The sequence below is a fragment of the Prionailurus viverrinus genome, chromosome C1, assembly GCF_022837055.1.
Source record: "Prionailurus viverrinus isolate Anna chromosome C1, UM_Priviv_1.0, whole genome shotgun sequence".
NCBI classification, from domain to species: Eukaryota; Metazoa; Chordata; class Mammalia; order Carnivora; family Felidae; genus Prionailurus; species Prionailurus viverrinus.
The window spans coordinates 33,489,618-33,508,233 of record NC_062568.1 but is presented as its reverse complement, the minus strand read 5'-3'; the positions used below and the strand labels follow the sequence as shown (position 1 = coordinate 33,508,233).

The window sequence follows — 18,616 nt, the reverse complement described above, 5'->3', positions numbered from 1 at the left end:
TCACAAAAAGCATTGCGAGTCTTTAGGAAACGGTATTAAAATTTCCATGAACACTGACGCTTCCAACAGTTGTCAGTGTGACCAGTTGGACGCTGGCTTGCCTTGCTCCCCAGGATCTTCACCTCTTCAGAATTTGGTTCCAAATTAATGCGAAGAGACAATTTCGCTCGAGCTTCCACTCAGACTCTCAAGTGACTTACTGCAAATTTAGAAGAATTTCAGTTTGGTTTTGCACAAAGAAGGGGGTGAAAAGCAGTTCAAAAACCATTCGTAATCATGAATAGTGACTTGATTACAGTGGAATGTTATGCGAAGACACAGTATCACTCTTTAAAGTTGAACGAAGAACAGATGCGTGTGTGTGTGTGGCTAATTGCAAATTTTTCCCTAGAATTAATTTTGACACTAAATTTCATTTCACTTCATTTCAGTTTTGTGGGATGGAATTAGGGAGGAGTTAGTGTACAGGATGACAAATCATTTGGAAAACGATTTAAGTTATACATAAAATAGGTAATAAGTACAAAATACAATATAAATAATGAATACAAAATAGGTAGTAAAGTCTGGGAGCTCAAGAGCATCACAGAATGTCTGCCCCTTGTTTCTTCTAGCATATCATGAGCAGCACATACAAACCGAGGGTGAATCTACACTCTCTTTCTACCCCAGTGCCTCTTAAATTTAATGTGGTATGAATCACTTGGAGATTCTGTTAAGCAGATTCTGCTTCAGTATTTCTGGAGTGGGACTTAAGATTCTGCATTTCTTTCCTTTTTTTTTTTTTTAATTTTTTTTTAAATTTTTTTTTTCAACATTTATTTATTTTTGGGACAGAGAGAGACAGAGCATGAACGGGGGAGGGGCAGAGAGAGAGGGAGACACAGAATCGGAAACAAGCTCCAGGCTCTGAGCCATCAGCCCAGAGCCTGACGCGGGGCTCGAACTCCCGGACCGCGAGATCGTGACCTGGCTGAAGTCGGACACTTAACCGACTGCGCCACCCAGGCGCCCCTTTCCTTTTTTTTTTTTTTTTTAATTTTTTCAACGTTTTTATTTATTTTTGGGACAGAGAGAGACAGAGCATGAATGGGGGAGGGGCAGAGAGAGAGGGAGACACAGAATCGGAAACAGGCTCCAGGCTCCGAGCCATCAGCCCAGAGCCTGACGCGGGGCTCGAACTCCCGGACCGCGAGATCGTGACCTGGCTGAAGTCGGGCGCTTAACCGACTGTGCCACCCAGGCGCCCCCTTTTCCTTTTTTTTTAATGTTTATTTTTGAAAGCGAGAGTGAGTGGGGGAAGGGGCAGAGACAGGGAGACAGAGGACCCTGTGCTGGCAGCGCAGAACCCGATGCGGGGCTCAAACTCACTGACTGTGAGATGACGACCTGAGCTGAAGTCAGACACTTAACCAAGCCCCCCTAGGTGCCCCAAGATTCTGCATTCTAACAAGCTCCTTGGTGATGCCAGTAACGCTGGTCAGTGGACTATAATGCTACATGGAGAAAACCCTGAACTTGAAGATGACATAGCATACTCTTCTGGTGGCCTTCACGGCTTGTGGCAACCTGATGCCTCAGAAAGGAGTCGTCGGATAGAGAGTTAATGGGCTTTTTACGTTTGTAATCTTTCTGTTTCAACTCTTTTACTTTCTTTTTTCCTATCCATTATTATCCCCCTCCTGGCCTCACCTCCTTTCATATCTAACCTAACCCCAGTGAGCCTCAATTAACCACCCTCTGCCAGTGCTGTCAACTTCCTGAACTCTGTCTCGCCATCCTAGGCTGCTTACAGACTTCCAGCCATGGGTCATTACAGTCTGTGTCTGAGCTCTGACACTAGTATATCTGAGCACTATAGGAGAAAGTGACACAATCATTTGCATTACTATTCTGAAATACTTTTATGTTTCTGGTCAACTTCCTCTCCTGTTCATCAAACCACCACTTTTTAAGCTCCCTTCACCATCTCTTCTTCCTTCTCTTTTAGAAATTATTACTACACAGTTTTATCTTCGTATTTCTAAAGATCATTTTGATTTTCGGGGCGCCTGGGTGGCTCAGTCGGTTCAGCGTCCGACTTCGGCTCAGGTCATGATCTCGCGGTTCGTGAGTTCTAGCCCTGCGTCAGGCTCTGTGCTGATGGCTCAGAGCCTGGAGCCTGTTTCAGATTCTGTGTCTCCCTCTCTCTGACCCTCCCCCGTTCATGCTCTGTCTCTGTCTCAAAAATAAATAAACGTTAAAAAAAATTTTTAAAAAAGATCATTTTGATTTTCAGATAAACATTCATTTTTCACTCTCAAGTTCATCATCTCCATCCAGTTCAGTTAATATATCTAAAATGCTTGGAACAATACCTGGCATGAAGTAAGCATTATTATGGTACTTTGCTGTTCCTCAGAGGACATCAAAAGCAAATCCCTTTAGTTGTGTTTTAGTTCCATCCCCTCCTCCTTTCTCTTTGGGAAATTAGTTCTATCAAGTTAAAGTCTCTGTCAATCACTTGCCGTCTATCTTCCCTCCCCCAAAGCATATTAATATGCTTAAATCTTATTCATTTCAAAAGAGAATAATCCTCCCTGCAATTATCACCTGTAGCTCTTGCCTTCTTATTTCAGTCAAGGTTCCTAAAGATGTGCCAATACTTATCTCCAATTCCTCACCTCCCATCCGTGCCTCCACACACCATAATTTTTGTCTCCCCCACTATCACTCCAAGGAACCTGTTCTGGCAAAGGTACCCACTGACCAAATTACCAAATCCAAATGACACTTTTCAGTCAAACTTGATCTTTCTGCCACTTCCTTAAAACATTGTCCTCTGTTGTCTTAATACCATTTTCCACTGGGTTTTCTCCTACTCCTTTGGCTTCTCAGTCTTTATCCCATGTGATCTAGTTCACCCAATTCATGGTCTTAAATGTTTATTATTTATCCTATATGCTGAGAAGTTGTCCTATTTCAATGACTATTTTTTTATGTCTAAAATTTCTCTTTTTTTATTCAAATTCATCTGTCCTTGGTCTCTCATAAGATTCTACTCTTACCTTATGGAGTTCATTGGTATTTTAAAAATCTCTTTGGGGCCCTTGTGTGGCTCAGTTGGTTAAGTGCCCCACTCTTGATTTCAGCTCAGGTCATGATCTCACAGTTTGTGGGTTCAAGACCCGCATCGGGCTCTGTACTGATGGTGTGGAGCCTGCTTGGGATTCTGTCTCCTTCTCTCTCTGCCTCTCCCCTGCTTGCTCTCTATCTCTTTCTCTCAAAATAAATAAAAAACAACCATTAAAAATTTCTTTTTAAATCTCTTTAAAAATATTTTAAACACCTTCATTCTAAAGGTCATTTATGTGTTATCTAGAATTCCTCATTGTTATTTCTCCCATATGTATCTCTCATGATGCTATCCATGGTATCTCTCATGATATCAGATTTCCTCAACTGCTTTGTAATTTTGGTTTGTAAACTCATCTTCAAGATGAATTACATACGTCAGGGTCCTGCACCTCTCCTAGGTTGTAGAGATTTTCTTTGGCTGGGCCCACTTATATTAATTTCTTGGCTTTTTTTTTTTTTTTAGTTTCTGCATAATGAAAGCAGTATGAATAATTGGGATCACCTCCACAAATTATGTGGTCTGGGATGCTGTTTTTTTATTTTCAATCCTAGTCAATGATCACTATGAGCAACAGAGATTCCATACTGTTATGGAATTCTCTCTATGGAACTTAAAGATTTTTATTTCTTTCTATAGCATTCAGTAATGAAGTAAAAAAAAAAAGGCTAGAAGTTCTGTGTGTTTAGAATGAGAACAGATAAAGGATGTATGTGACAAGTTTCTTTTAAGTTAGTTTTTTGAGGGGAGGGGCTGGGTGGCTCAGTCAGTTGAGCATCTGACTCTTGATTTCAGCTCAGGTTGTGATCTCACAGTTTGTGCCTTCAAGCCCCACATCGGAGGGGCTTGAGGTTCTGCCCCTCTCTGCCCATCCCCCCTCTCAAAAATTAATAAATAACATTTAAAAAATAAATTAGTTTTTTTGGTAGTATCTAGCACTTCTTGCACAAATTTTAAATCATAAAAGAAAAGTCACTTCAAGGATGTTATTTCAGGGGCACCTGTGTGGCTCCATTGGTTGAGCCTCTGACTTTTGATTTTGGCTCAGGTAATGATCCCAGCATCATAGGACTGAGCCCTGTGTTGGGCTCTGCCCTGAGCAGGGAGCCTGCTTAAGATTCTCTTTCTGTCTCCCTAATAGGTACCTCTCCCCCTTTGGCCACACTCTCTCTAAAATAATAATAATAATAATAAAGAATGTTATTTCATTTGAGCAGTGAGGAGAAAATGCAGATTAAAGTGTTTTAAGAAATGAATAAGTATAAGAAAATGGAAGCTGTAAATATAGGCAGTTCTACCCTCCTTTTCATGAATATATGAAAGCAGTTTAAGTAGTAGGTTCACTAAACTTTTTCTAGTTAAAAGTTCACCAAAATACATTTTTAAGCAGATAAATAGGAGCGAGTAAAGAACGATCTTAAATGAAAAGGAGAAGGAGGAGAAATATATCTTTTTCAGAAACCTGAGAAGAAAGAAAATATTGAGATGGAGAAGATTAAGATGAGGAAAATTTCACTGGATAAACTTAATGTTTATGTAGGAATAAAACCCATTGGGTGGAAATAAGGGATTGAAGGAAGGGTTAATGCTCAAAGAGAGTGGAAATACTTGGGAATTACCATTTTAAGAAATGAACTTGGCAGTCAGCCAGAGGTGATCAATAGTGAGGACCTAGTCAACAGTGTTCCATTCTCTTGCTCTGCAATTTTCCTGGTCTTCTCAGCTAACATAGATCTCTTGCTTTCCTGTAGCTCTCTCATCAATGGAAAACCGAAAATAGATATTATGTAGTGATGAGACATTTAATTATTATGTGCCAAGCTCCATAACAGAGATTAGGAAAAAGAGAAATGAGACCACTGAGTCTGATTTATAAGAGATAAATGAGTCATTGATGTCAAGGAATCTAAGGTAAGTACATAACATAACTGCACTATAGTATGGTAAGTGTTAGAATAGAGATATGAACGAGGGGTATTGGAGCACAAGAGAGGAAGTATTTAACTGGTTAGGGGGAAAGGGATCCCAGAGAAAAATGATTTATATACATAATGTAACAAGGGTTCAAAGAGTGCTCCTTGAATTACTGAGTGATTGAGTTGATAGATAGATGCTACTATTGGAAGTATTAAGAAGGTGAGCTTCCCACAATTCACAGTAATGAGAGGCTTTTGATCATTCTGATGTTTACTTCTGACACTTTCTGAAAAGCATACAGCTTCATAGTTCACTCAGAACTTAAATGTGCCTATTAAAGCTACATTTGTTGGTTCTTTCATTTGGATACATGTTCATAAAGTATTTTTATTTCTTATTGTATCTTGTTTTTAAACAATAGAAGAGTTGCTAAGAATTGTGTAAAATTAAAATATTTGCAAAATGAAACCTCAATGAACCTTATTACTAATAGAGCACTAAAGAACACTGGTAATCAAGAAATCTCAGTTTTAGCACTTCTAGTTCTGCCACCCAGGTATGATTTAGGGCGAGTGTCTCCATTTCCTTAGGCCTCAGTTTTTTCGTAGGTAAAATGAAGATATTTGACAAATGATTTCTGAAAGTTTATGATATTTTAATTGAATTAAGTCTCTTAAAACTTAAATGAATGCAAGTTTTCATAAAGGAAAAGATTATATTATAATCATTTGACAGTAACCCCTCAACTGAAATATTTAGCAAATTCATTAATATATCAGTTTCTCAGAAAACATTTTAGGTTTAAACTATTTAAGCTCGCTTTAGTTTTTGTTTTATTTCTTGGAAGCAAAAACCGTTTCCTCAACACATAGTAACGACCCACATATTCCCCAGTTTTTGCATACAGGAAGATGGAATCATGCTGTCTTGTGTAGGAATCTAGTTGTTTTCTAAAATTAATTTTACTAAGTCATACAGAGAAAGACAGATACCATATGTTTTCACTCTTATGTGGATCCTGAGAAACTTAACAGAAGACCATGGAGAGGGGAAGGAAAAAAAAAAAAGAGGTTAGAGAGGGAGAGAGCCAAAGCATAAGAGACTCTTAAAAACTGAGAACAGAGGGTTGATGGGGGGTGGGAGGGAGGGGGGGGTGATGGGTATTGAGGAGGGCACCTTTTGGGATGAGCACTGGGTGTTGTATGCAAACCAATTTGACCATAAATTTCATATTTAAAAATAAATAAATTAATTTCACTAAACTACACTAGTTTCAATGTACTATGTTCACACTATAGGTTTTTTTTTTTTTAGATAAAGCCTATTTCCTCTCTCCTTTTCTTAACAAAACAAAACAAAACCCAAAAATATAATAGATTGGCTCTTAGAAACTAAAATTTATTCCACTTAGTTGGTTTAAAGCCCTCTCTCATACTTGTTAATTTTACCTCATAGTACCTTATATGTAATAGGCATTCAATAAATACTTGTTTTTAATTTGTTTGAAAATAAGTCAGAGTCTACAGATTATAGCCATAAAACCTTGCCTTCGCTTGGGTGCTTTAAAGCTTAAAAAGAAAAGAAAACATAATGCCAGCAATTCTGTGGCTGTCAGTTCTGTTTCCAAGGAAACTGAGAGTAGATCATCAAAAACAAAATATGGATTTTCAGCCTGATTATCCTTTTTTTCACCACTTCATTCTCCGTTACTGCAAAATGAAAGACAACAGAACCTCAGCCTTGCAATCCATATTTTTAATTACATTTGTGCTGTCTCTCACCATTAAAATCAGGCAAAAAATTTTAACATTTTGGGTTATATTGGTTTTCTTATAGAGAAAATTTAAAAAGTTCATTCAGAAGAATAAAGAAAATGTTTTGAATATAAAGCACTATGTACATTTGCTGAATACTCTAGTATGTTATTGACCTACTAGGTCAAGTGTTTAAATTACTGAATCTCAGATTTAACATTTCTTGGGAATAATATAATAATGGGATATTATAATAAAAAGACTTCTAGAATGAAATGTTTTAGGGGCACCTGGGTGTCTCAGTCGGTTAAGCATCCAACTTTGGCTCCACTCATGATCTCACAGATGATGAGTTTGAGCCCTGTGTCAGGCTCTGTGCTGACAGCTGAGAGTCTGGATCCTGCTTCAGATCCTGTGTTTCCCTCTCTCTCTGCTCCTCCCCCACTCATGCTCTGTCTCTCTCAAAAATAAATAAACATTTTTTTTTTAATTTTTAAAAATTTTAGAAGGAAATGTTTTATTTAAAGAAATAAGGAGAGAGGGGACAGGATGAAAAAATAGAAGTCAAGGAAAAAATAACTGGATTTCTTTCTATTCAATAGAGAAAAATGCCATTTTAATATAGTTGTTTTTTCCTACAGATTGTTGTCTAAAATAAATAAAATCATGATCCTGATAATAACTACAGATAACAAAAGCTTGCTTTAGCATTATTATATTACTTAGTGATACTATGTGTTTCATAAAAGCAGTATTTCTCTCAAATCAACACACTGTATACCATAAACTTACAAAATGTTATGGGTCAATAATATTTCAATAAAGCTGGAAAAAAAAACCCAGTATTCCTGTATTTTAAAAATGTAGTTAAAGCCAGAGGATCCTCTTCAGGGTGAAGTGTGCAATAGAAATTTGCTTTAATGGAAGTACAGTTTAAGAAGCTTTAGATGGCATATTAATATGTTCAGTTAATGAATACCGAAACTCAGATAACACTAATGGGAAGAATGATCAAGGTAATCATTATTTGGGATCTTCCTTATATCAGTTTTTCTGCTTGTATGTCTATTTTCCTCCAAAGGACTTTAGCTTTTCAAAGGCATGAGCTGTAAGAGGGTCTTGGTCATTTTTAATACCTGGGCTCAGTACAGGACCTTGTAATTAGAGGTATTTGAAAAGTGTTTTGGAATAATGTTTTTTATTTATTTAATACTGGCATACATGTTTTATTATGCTTCACTTTATCTCACTTCACATACACTCTGTTCTTTGCAAATTCAAGGTTTGTGGCAACCCTGCATCACGCATGACTATTACTACCATTTTTCCAAACATTTGCTAACTTCATGTCTCTGTGTCACATTTTGGTAATTCTCGCAATATTTCAAACTTTTCCATTATTATATTTGTTATAGTGATCTGTGATTAGTGATCTTTGATGTTACTATTGTAATTGTTTTGGGGCACCACAAACCACACCCATATAAGATGGCAAACCTGACTGATAAATGTCCATGTTCTGACTGCTTTACAAATCAGCCATTCCTGTCCATTTCCCCCTCAGGCCTTCCTATTCCCTGAGACACAAAAATATTTAAATTAGGCCTGTTAATAACCCTAAAATGGCCTCTAAGTGTTCAACTGAAAGGAAGAGTCACATGTCTTTTGTCTTTCACTTTAGGTCAAAAGTTAGAAATGATTAAGCTTCCTAAAGAAGGCATGTCAAAAGTGAGGTAGGCTAAAAGTTAAACCTCTTGCACTGGTTAACCAAATTGTGAACCCAAAGGAAAAGTTCTTGAAGGAAATTAAAAGTACTACTCCAGTGAACACACAAATGATAAGAAAGAAAAATAGACCTACTGCTGATATAGACAAAGTTTTAGTGGTCTGGGCAGAAGATCAAACCAGCTACAAACTAATCTAGAACAAGGTTTAAGCCAAAGCCTAATCTAGAACAAAGCCCTAACTCTCTTCAATGCTATGAAGTCTGAGAGAGGTAAGGAAGCTGAACAAGAAGTTTGAAGCTAGCAGAGTTTACTTCACGAGGTTTTAGGGAAAAAGCCATCTATAGTACATAAAAATGCAAGGTGAAGCAGCAGGAGCTAATGTAGAAACTGTGCAAATTTTCCAGATCTAGCTAAGATAATTGATCAAGGTGGCTACACTAAACAACAGATTTTCCATGTAGACCAAACAGCATGCTATAGAAAGAAGATACCATCTGGGACTTTCATAGCTATATAGTAGAAGTCAATGCCTGGCTTTAAATCTTTGGAGGACAGGCTAACTCTCTTGTTAGAGGCTAATGCAACTGGTGACTTTAAGTTGAAGTCAAAGCTCATTGAATATTTTGAAAATCTGAGGATCTTTAAGAATTAATCAGATATACTCTGCTTGTGCTCTATAAATGGAACAAAAAGGCCTGGATGACAGTACATCTGTTCACAACATGGCTTACTGAATATTTTAAGCCCACTGTTGAAATCTACTGCTCAGAAAAAAATACTCCTTTCAAAATATTGCTGCTCATTGACAATGCACCTCGTCACCCAAGAGCTCTGGTAGAGACGTACAATAAGATTAATGTTGTTTTCATGCGTGCTAACACATCCATTCTGCAGCCCACAGGTCAAGGAAATACATTTCATAAGGCTATAGCTGCCATAGATAGTGTTTTCTCTGATGCAGCTGGGCAAAGTAAATTGAAAACCTTCTGGAAAGGATGCACCATTCGAGATGCCATTAAGAATATTTGTGATTCATGGGAACAGGTCAAAATATCATCATTCACAGGAAGTTGGAAGAAGTTGATCCCATCCCTCATGGATGACATTGAGGAGTTTAAGACTTCAGTAGAGGAAGTTACTGCCAATGTGGTAGATAGAACAAGAGAACTAGAATTAGAAGTGGAGTCTGAAGATGTGACTGAGTTGCTGCAATCTCATGATAAAACTTGAGAAGTGGGTAAAATGCTATCAAATAGTATCACATGCTGTAGAGAAGTCGTTCATGAATGGAAGAGTCAATTGATGTGATAAAGTTCATTTTTGTCTTATTTTAAGAAACTGCCACAGCCACCCAACCTGCAGCAACTACCACCCTGATCAGTCAGCAGCCATCAACATCAGGGCAAGGCCTTCCACTAGCAAAAACATTATGACTCGCTGAAAGCTCAGATGATGCCTAGCATTTTTTAGCAATATTTTAAAATTAGCGTATGCATATATTTAGATGTAATGCTATTGCACACTTAATATACCACAGTATGGTGTAAACATAACTTTTATATGCACCAGGAAGCCAAAAAATTCATGTGACTTGCTTAACTGCAATATTTGCTTTATTGTGGTGGTCTGGAACCGTTAAAAAAGAATACAACAATATGTGAGACAAATATGTACTTGTCTTGAGAATGGTAAGACATGTGGGAAAAGATAGTGAGTTTTGGCTAAAGAACATGTTCATATATTTAGGCAGAGCATGATGTTTATTGAGATCTATGAAAATATTACCAAAGGATCTAGATATATGTCCTTATCTACGTATTAGGAAGATTGAACTAAATGAGGAGTTAGCAAACTTTCTGTAAAGGACCAGATAATAAATATTTCAGCTTTGTGGGGCATACGGTCTCTGTTACAACTACTCAACTCTGCTGTTGTAATGTGAAAGGCACTATAGACAATAGGTAAACAAGGTAAACAATAAAACATTATTTATGAAAATAGACAACAGGCCAGATTCGACCTGTTATCTATTGTTTGCTTACCCCTGGAATAGGAGATCCCTTATTCAATATTCCACATTCAAATTCTGTACCTATGAATGTTAACATTAGCCAAGATGGATTCTCTGATTTTCCAAACTCATTAGACATTGGTCAAGAAGTGTGATTAATGGTGAGATAGCAGAAAACTTGGGCTTTTAGTGTAATGCAAACTTTAGCTAAATGTGTGTCACTTTAACTAGAATTCTGTCACCGTACATACATATGAAATATTGTGACATCGCCTGATGTAGTATTATGGCTAATTTTATTAACAGATCCATTTTAAATAACTAATATATTTTATTAAGCATATTGAAACATATAGAGATATAGGAAATATCTCTAAGAACTTTAAGGCAAAATAAATTTCATTAATTTTTGTTTGATGTTTGTTTGTTTGGGGGAATTTTGTTAATTTTTAAGAATCTTTAGTTTCCTCTTAAAGGGCTACAGGACCAAAGTAATAGTTACTCATATGTTAGGACATTTATAGAGTGGTACCAGAAAGCCAAGTCTGCACAACATTCCACAGTTGCCTTTATTATCATATGAGTGTCTCATCTACAAAATTATCAATGTATATCTTCCCTAATCCTGGTGCTAGGCCACTAAAGAAAAACACATTAGGTTTAAACATTCTTAATGCTAAAAATAGGGTTAGCAGAAGGTTTCTATCATAATTGAGGGACAAATGTCTATTTGAGACACAGTCTCAGTAAAAGAGGGATGATGGTAGAAACAAACTGACATATCTAGAAAGAATTGTAGACATCTTATTTCCATTGATTAACTTTTTAATGTTGAATTATTTATGACTTGGTGAAAAGCAGAGTGAGTTTCCAAGGAGTTCCAACTCCAAACTGAACTTTTCTCAACTAATAGTATAATATAAGAAGACCTGTTTCAGTTTTACCTTTATTTTTATGATTTGGGGAATTATTTAATTTCTTTGAGTCTCTGTTTCCTTAACTTCAAAATAGGAAGAATAATTCTACCCTGGCGATTGCTGGGAAGATTACAGATATCTGTGTAAAGTGCCTAGTATGTAATAGGCACTCAAGAAAAAAAAAGCTATTATTACTATGAGCTTGGCTATTTAGAAAAACTAGTACTTGCCCCCAGTTAAGTTAAAGGGGATTTTCTGGTACCAGAAGGAAAAGAAAAATGAAAGACTAACAGTTTATTGAACGAAAAGACCATCATCTTTCTGTCAGAGGGTAACATGATTTATGACACAAAGTTGACATTCAGAAAAACTGACTTAATGAAAGAAGGTGGGAAGTTCTTAAAGGAGAAATTAGTGCACTCATAGCCAGCAGAACGATGGTGGATTTTTTTTGTTTGTTTTTGTTTTTTAGGGGCTAGGAATTCCTCCAAGGAAAGCCCATTTCAGTGAAGGCAGAGAGTTTCTGTGGACAGCTCATTATGAACCCCTGTCACACCTATGGTCTGATGCAGCTGGTTCAGCATGTTCAGTGGCTCTTCCTAAAGCTGTGTGACCCTTTTTTCCCTCTGCTGCTACAGGGGCTACTGCAAACCTACACTTGCTGTCAGGTGTCTCCAGGCCTCTCTTCTGGACAATCACTTGCTGCCAAAGCCCTGCTCCAAAGCCCCTAAGAAATGAAACACATGGGAAGGTTTCAGTCTCCTTTACTGGATGTTTCAGTCTCCTTTACTGGACTGCAGAGGCCAATGCTGAGAGGGGTATACTGAAAAGTCCCCGGCTCTGTCTCAAAACCCTCAATCCGATGAGTCACATTATAAAGGCTCTAGAGACTCTCCAGTGAGAGTATCCCCATGACAATACTCATTTGTTCTTTGAGAAGAAGTTCTTTGAGAGAAACAGAGCCAGCAGGGTCTGTTGGGAGGTGTTAGCCTGATTTTCAAGCTGTCATTTTTTTTCCAGTGTCTTGTGGGTGGGTCACATGTCATGGGTATATGCTGGTGCCTAGGTCCATTTAGTCTAACCCAATAGCTCCCACTCCAGTGCACCTGACTTACTCTGATGCCTAGCGGGATGGAGGATGATGGATCTTCCTTCTTTCTGATAACTGGTGCTGAGATGGGTCTCCTCAAACAATCAGTGAAAAGAATCCAAAATGTAGTTGCTAGATTGAGGTCAGAAACTGAGGAGATGACAAGTTGCCAAAGGTTAGTCAACAAAAGCAGAGTGAGGAGAATAAAAGTAGGAACTAAGACAACAACCAGAGACTCTAAGTCTAGACAGAAGAAAAAGAGAACAAAAGTCCAAGGAACAAAATGAAAATGATTGTTGGCGGGTGCTGGCAGAGAGATAAGAACAAGGAAACTGAAATATGCTTGTAGTTAAATCTGCTATAGAGCATTCCACTTTGTTAGATGCCAGCATGTCTCAGAGGCCCTAGATACGCTCCTACAGGCCCACCTGTTACTCTTCCTCCTCCACATATACCTCTCTATCCTAAACATAGGAAGCACTTATGGGTTAACAGTGCTGCTACGTGTAAAAGTGGGTGATGGTCCTCAGATATGTGTACACCCATGTTCATAGCGGCATTATTCACTACAGCCAAAAGGCAGAAACAACCCATGTGTTGAATATCATTTAGACTTCAAAAGGAAGGAAATTCCGACACATGCTATAGCACAGGTAAAACTTAGGGACATTGAGTGAAATAACCCAGCCACAAAAAGATAAATGCTGTATGATTCCATGTATATGAGGTACCTAGAGTAGTCAAATTCACAGAGACAGAAAGTAGAATGGTGGTTGCCTGGGGCTGAGTACTGAGTTTCAGTTTTGCAAGGTAAAGAATTCTGGAGATGGACGGTCATGATGATTGCACAATAATATGAATGTACTGAGTACCACTGAACTCTACACCAAAATAAATGGTTAAAATAGTAAATTTTATGTTACATATTTTACCACAATTTTTTTTCTATTACGTATTTTTACCAAAATTGTAGGGGCACCTGGGTGGCTCAGTCAGTTAAGTGTCAGCTCAGGTCATGATCTCACGGTTCGTGGGTTCAAGCCCTGCCTTGGGCTCTGTGCTGACAGCTCAGAACCTGGAGCCTGCTTTGGATTCTGTGTCTCCCCCTCTCTCTGCCCCTCCCCCACTCACAGTTTGTCTCTCTTTCTCTCTCAAATAAACATTAAAAAAAAAAAAGGAGGCAATTACCTTGGAGGACTGTTCTTTTTCATGGCACAAGTCCTGTCCTCAAAACATTTTCAGCTTAGTGAGAAATCAAATGATTCTTCTCAGGAAAGAGAAAGTATACAAAGATATTTTTAGGGAACTGACTACAAATAGAAGTGTTTTCCTTTTGGCACCACCAAGAAGCAGTACTCCTGTGCCCAAGTCACAGTTTCCTGAAGCGTAATTAATAGTCCATCCTGCTATGAGAGAAAAAGGAGGTAGGTTAGGACAGTGTGTCACGCAGAGCACAGTATACTCAGGAAAAACCTGGAGAGAAAAATAGACAAAAGGAGGACATGGAGATAACAAGAGGGAAAAGTAGAAAGCAACATAAAACCAGAGGAAAAAGAAGAAAATGTAGCAACAGTTCTCTGCAAAGATCTGCAATCCCCCAGCAGTAAGCATAGCAGTGAGGACTATGAGACTTTTAAGACACAATAATCTGTCAGTTAAAGAGCTCAGTGAAGACATAGTGGAACAATGCAGGACAAGAGAGAAAAACTGAGCATGGATCTCAGTCACCCTTGACCTATGAGCTTAGGCAACCCTCTGTAGGAGAAAGGAAGACTAACCAACATGTATCCATTCTTCCTAGAACAGTACTCCTTCAGCTTGGGTATGCATCAGAATCTGGAAAGGTTGTTAGTATGTGCCCACACACCAGAGATTCATCCTCAGCAGATCTCCACTGGGGACTGAACATTTGCATTTCTTTTCTTTTTTTCTTTAATGCTTTTAATGTTTATTTTTGAGAGAGAGAGTGAGACAGAGACAGAGTGTGAGCCGGGAAGGGTCAGAGATAGAGGGAGACACAGAATCTGAAGCAAGCTCCAGGCTCTGAGCTGTCAGCACAGAGCCCGACACGGGGCTCGAACTCATGGACTGAGAGATCATGACCTGAGCCGAAGTCATTCGCTTAACCGACTGAGCCACCCAGGCGTCCCTGAACATTTGCATTTCTAACAAGTTCACAGGTGATGCCAGATGCTATTGGTTTGGGGACCACACTATGAGAATCAGAGCTCTAGAATTAAAGAGGTATAGGATATTAGTGATTGGTTGCATTTTTTTTTTTAATTGCTTAAAAAGGAAGGTCTAAATCAAGTACTGTGGTAAGGGACTGTATTGAAAATATTTAAATCCAGGTAGACCTGTCTACCATTTGGTCCCTCAATGCAGTGGTTAACAGCATGAACTCTTGACTCCGACAGACATGACTACACTTTCTAGTAGTATGCCTTTGGGTAAGTTACTTGACCTTTCCATACCCTATTTTCTTCATCTGTAAAACTAGGATAATATAGCACCAACCTAATGGGGTTGTGAGAAGATTAAATGATTGATGCATGTACAACGACTTAGCACAATACCACGACACACACTAAATGTAGCAGCAACATTCATCTCTGCTACTTTTGTACCAGTCCCAATTATCTTCCCACCGATGTTAATAGCCCTTTGAAACCTGAATCTTAGGAACAAAGCCAAGATAATAATCTGCTGAACTGATCCTCTCAATTTACCATGGAAACCACTTCATCCTGTGGCAGGTAATTTATAGGCAAAAGAATAAAAATATATATTGCCTTTACAGAAATGTTTAATCCTGGAATATTCCCTTCCGTGGTTGCTAGAGAGGGAGATAGTTCCAGAGGTTTCCTAGGTAAATTAATTAGTTTGCAACTGTAATGTTATTCAGCATCTTGTATTCATAGGCCTGTGCAAAAAAATGTTGCAAGGGAAACAAAGGGTTTGTGTCCTTAAATTTGTGATGAAAATCTGGAGGTAGCTGCTAGGATGAAATGCAATTTTTTGTTATCTGTAAACTCAATAAAATTTATTATTTGGGAAGAGAATTTTAATTTCAATAAAACAAATAAAGGACCAATTTCACTTCTCTTCCGTTAGAAGATGTACTTACAGTAGTTGAGGAATGATTGGATTAATCATTTCTCTTAAATCTATCACAAAGGAACATTCTGGGCCATAGCTTCAAGACTAGTTTCTATGCTATAACCTCTTAGGGGGATACAACCCTTTGCCCCCTGCATCTGCCCCTTAATCCAAGAAGATAAGCTCTTATGTGGCACTCCTCAATCTAAGAAGATAAGCTCTTATATGTTTATAGGGGAGAGTGAGAATGCAGACTCCCACTACTGCAAATTACCAGTCGAGTTTCCCACATTTGGGGAAATCACAGGGGTCAGCATATCCGGAGTGCAATGGATAAGCCTCTCTCTGAGAAAACCACCTTCATGATCATGGTATCTTCCCTGCCAGGTAAGTATGGAATTTGTTGTTTTTTAAATGGCTTTTTTTTATTGTGTCTTTTGGATAGTTTCATAGAGCAAGCACTTTTTTTTTTTTTAATTTTTTTTTTTTCAACGTTTATTCACTTTTGGGACAGAGAGAGACAGAGCATGAACGGGGGAGGGGCAGAGAGAGAGGGAGACACAGAATCGGAAACAGGCTCCAGGCTCTGAGCCATCAGCCCAGAGCCCGACGCGGGGCTGGAAATCCCGGACCGCGAGATCGTGACCTGGCTGAAGTGGGACACCCAACCGACTGCGCCACCCAGGCGACCCGAGCAAGCACCTTTAACTGCTATCTGTAATCCTTTCCTTTTTTCTTGTGAACTGTCCTCTCTTTTGCACATAGCCATATGTGTCAGGGAGGCCAGTCCAGTTCTAGCTCTGTGAAGCAAGGGGCGGGGGCAGTATTTATCCTATACTGGCATATGACAAGAGCTTATGACAAAATTCTGGCTATGATGAAGTGAGGGGGAAGTCTACTGGGGACATACAGGAAACCCTTCCTCACATACAAGAGGGGTGCCTAGGTGGCTCAGTTGGTTAAGCCTCCAACTCTTGGTTTTGGCTCAGGTCACAATCTTATGGCTATGTGGGTTGGGCCTTGCATGGGGCTCTGCTCCCACAGTGCCGGGCCTGCTTGGGATTCTCTCTCTCCCTCTCCCTTCCCCCATCTCTGTCTCTCTCAAAGTAAATAAACTTAAAAAAAAAGGCACACAAGAATGACGTGAGCTCATTTATGTCTGCATCTTGTTTATGTCTGCATCTGATCTGGGATAAGGGGCAGCCATCTTGTAACTAGGAAGGGAGCTATCCTAAAAGATGGCAGAATAGAAGGTGGGAGGGTAAAAATCCTGAGAGCTTGGTGGTATCACTGAGCTGCTGAATTCAGTAACCCTAGAGGCATCCTTCCTCTAGGATAGTAAATAAGATAGTAAAATTTTTTAAATAAGATAGTAAATTTTCCCTATTGTTTTACATATTTTAAGTTAGATTTTCTGTTACTTGCTAACAACATTATCCTAGCAGTCATTTATATGAAACCAGTCCTTGACCTGGTACTCAAAGAGACTGGTGTTCTCAGACCCAGCGGTTGGGCATCTTTGCTCCAGTCAGTGCTACAACTGAAGTAAAGTCTGTTGAAATGCACCGTAAAGCTTTGAGTGAAGCTCTTCCAGGGGACAACAGTGGACTTCAATGTCAAGAATGTGTCTGTCAAAGATGTTTGTGGCTGCAATGTGGCTGACAGCAAAAATGACCCACCAAAGGAAGCGGCTGGCTTCACGGCTCAGGTGGTTATCCCGGCCAGGCCAAATCAGTGTGAGATATGCACCTGTTGTGGACTGTCACACAGCTCATATTGCATGCATGTTTGCTGAGCTGAAGGAGAAAATTAATTGTCATTCTGGGAACCAGCTGGAAGATAGCCCCCAAATTCTTGAAATCTGGTGATTCTGCCATCATTGATATGACTCCTGGCAAGCCATGTGTGTTAGAAGCTTTTCTGATAATTCTCTTCTGGGTCATTTTGCTGCTTGTGACATGAGACAAAGGGTTGTTGTGGGTGTCATCCAGAAGGTGGACAAGAAGTCTGCTGAAGCTGGCAAGGTCGTCAAGTCTACCCAGAAGGCTAAATGAATAGTATTTGCCACTCCAGTCTTAATCAGTGGTGGAAGAATGGTCTCAGAACTGTTTGTCTCCATTGGGCATTTAAGCTTACTGGTAAAAGACTGGTTTGATGATACAATGCACTGTAAAACCTTCAGAAGGAAAGGAGAACATTTTGTGGACCATTTGTTTTTGTGTATGTGTGGCAATTTAAAAAATATCAGTACTTTTTAATGGAAACATTTTTTATTTTTATTATTATTTTTAGCTATCTCTACACCCAATGTGAGGCTCAAATGCACAACCCCGAGATCAAGAATGGCATACTCTTCTGACTGAGCCAGCCAGGCACCCCTTTAATGGAAACAACTTGACTAAAAATCTTTTACAGAATTTTGCAATTCATTAAAACAAAGTTTAATAAGAAAAAAATTCTGTTATTCAGCCTGATCTATTTGAAGCCTGCTCAAAGAGACTATGAATGAACATCAGGAATCTTTTAGTGATAGATAAATTAATTATCTTGTCATGGGTACTTACATATGCTACAACTTGCCAAATTATACACTTTGTTTTTTAATAACGTTTGTTTATTTATTTTGAGAAAGAGAAAGCACACACACATGAGGAGGGGAAGGGCAGAGAGAGAGGGAGAGAGAGAGAAGAGAACACCAGTGCAGAGCCTGATGTGGGGCTTGAACCCACAAACAGATCTGCATCACACAAGCGCCCCTTAAATTATGCACTTTACATACATACAGCATATTGCCTAACAACTATATCTCACAGATAAATTTCTCTGACTACAATGCAATTAAGTTAGAAATTAATAAAAAAGGAAAAATCCATTAAAACACTTTTAAAAATTCATCAAAGAACAAAATGATAGATTTATAAAATTCTTTAGAATTGAACAATGAAAACAGCGTAGAACAAACTTTGAGATGCAGCTAAAGTGTTAC

General features: G+C 38.7%; 1 non-coding gene and 1 pseudogene across 1 annotated transcript; one reads left to right on the top strand and one right to left on the bottom strand.

Annotated features, from left to right (window-relative positions):
• Positions 1-12,572: 12,572 nt before the first annotated feature.
• LOC125171592 (elongation factor 1-alpha 1-like) lies at positions 12,573-17,684 on the top strand (annotated as a pseudogene).
• On the bottom strand, positions 15,865-16,025 carry LOC125174316 (U1 spliceosomal RNA). The gene has a single exon (XR_007155425.1). It is a non-coding gene; the product is annotated as a U1 spliceosomal RNA (small nuclear RNA).
• Positions 17,685-18,616: the final 932 nt, after the last annotated feature.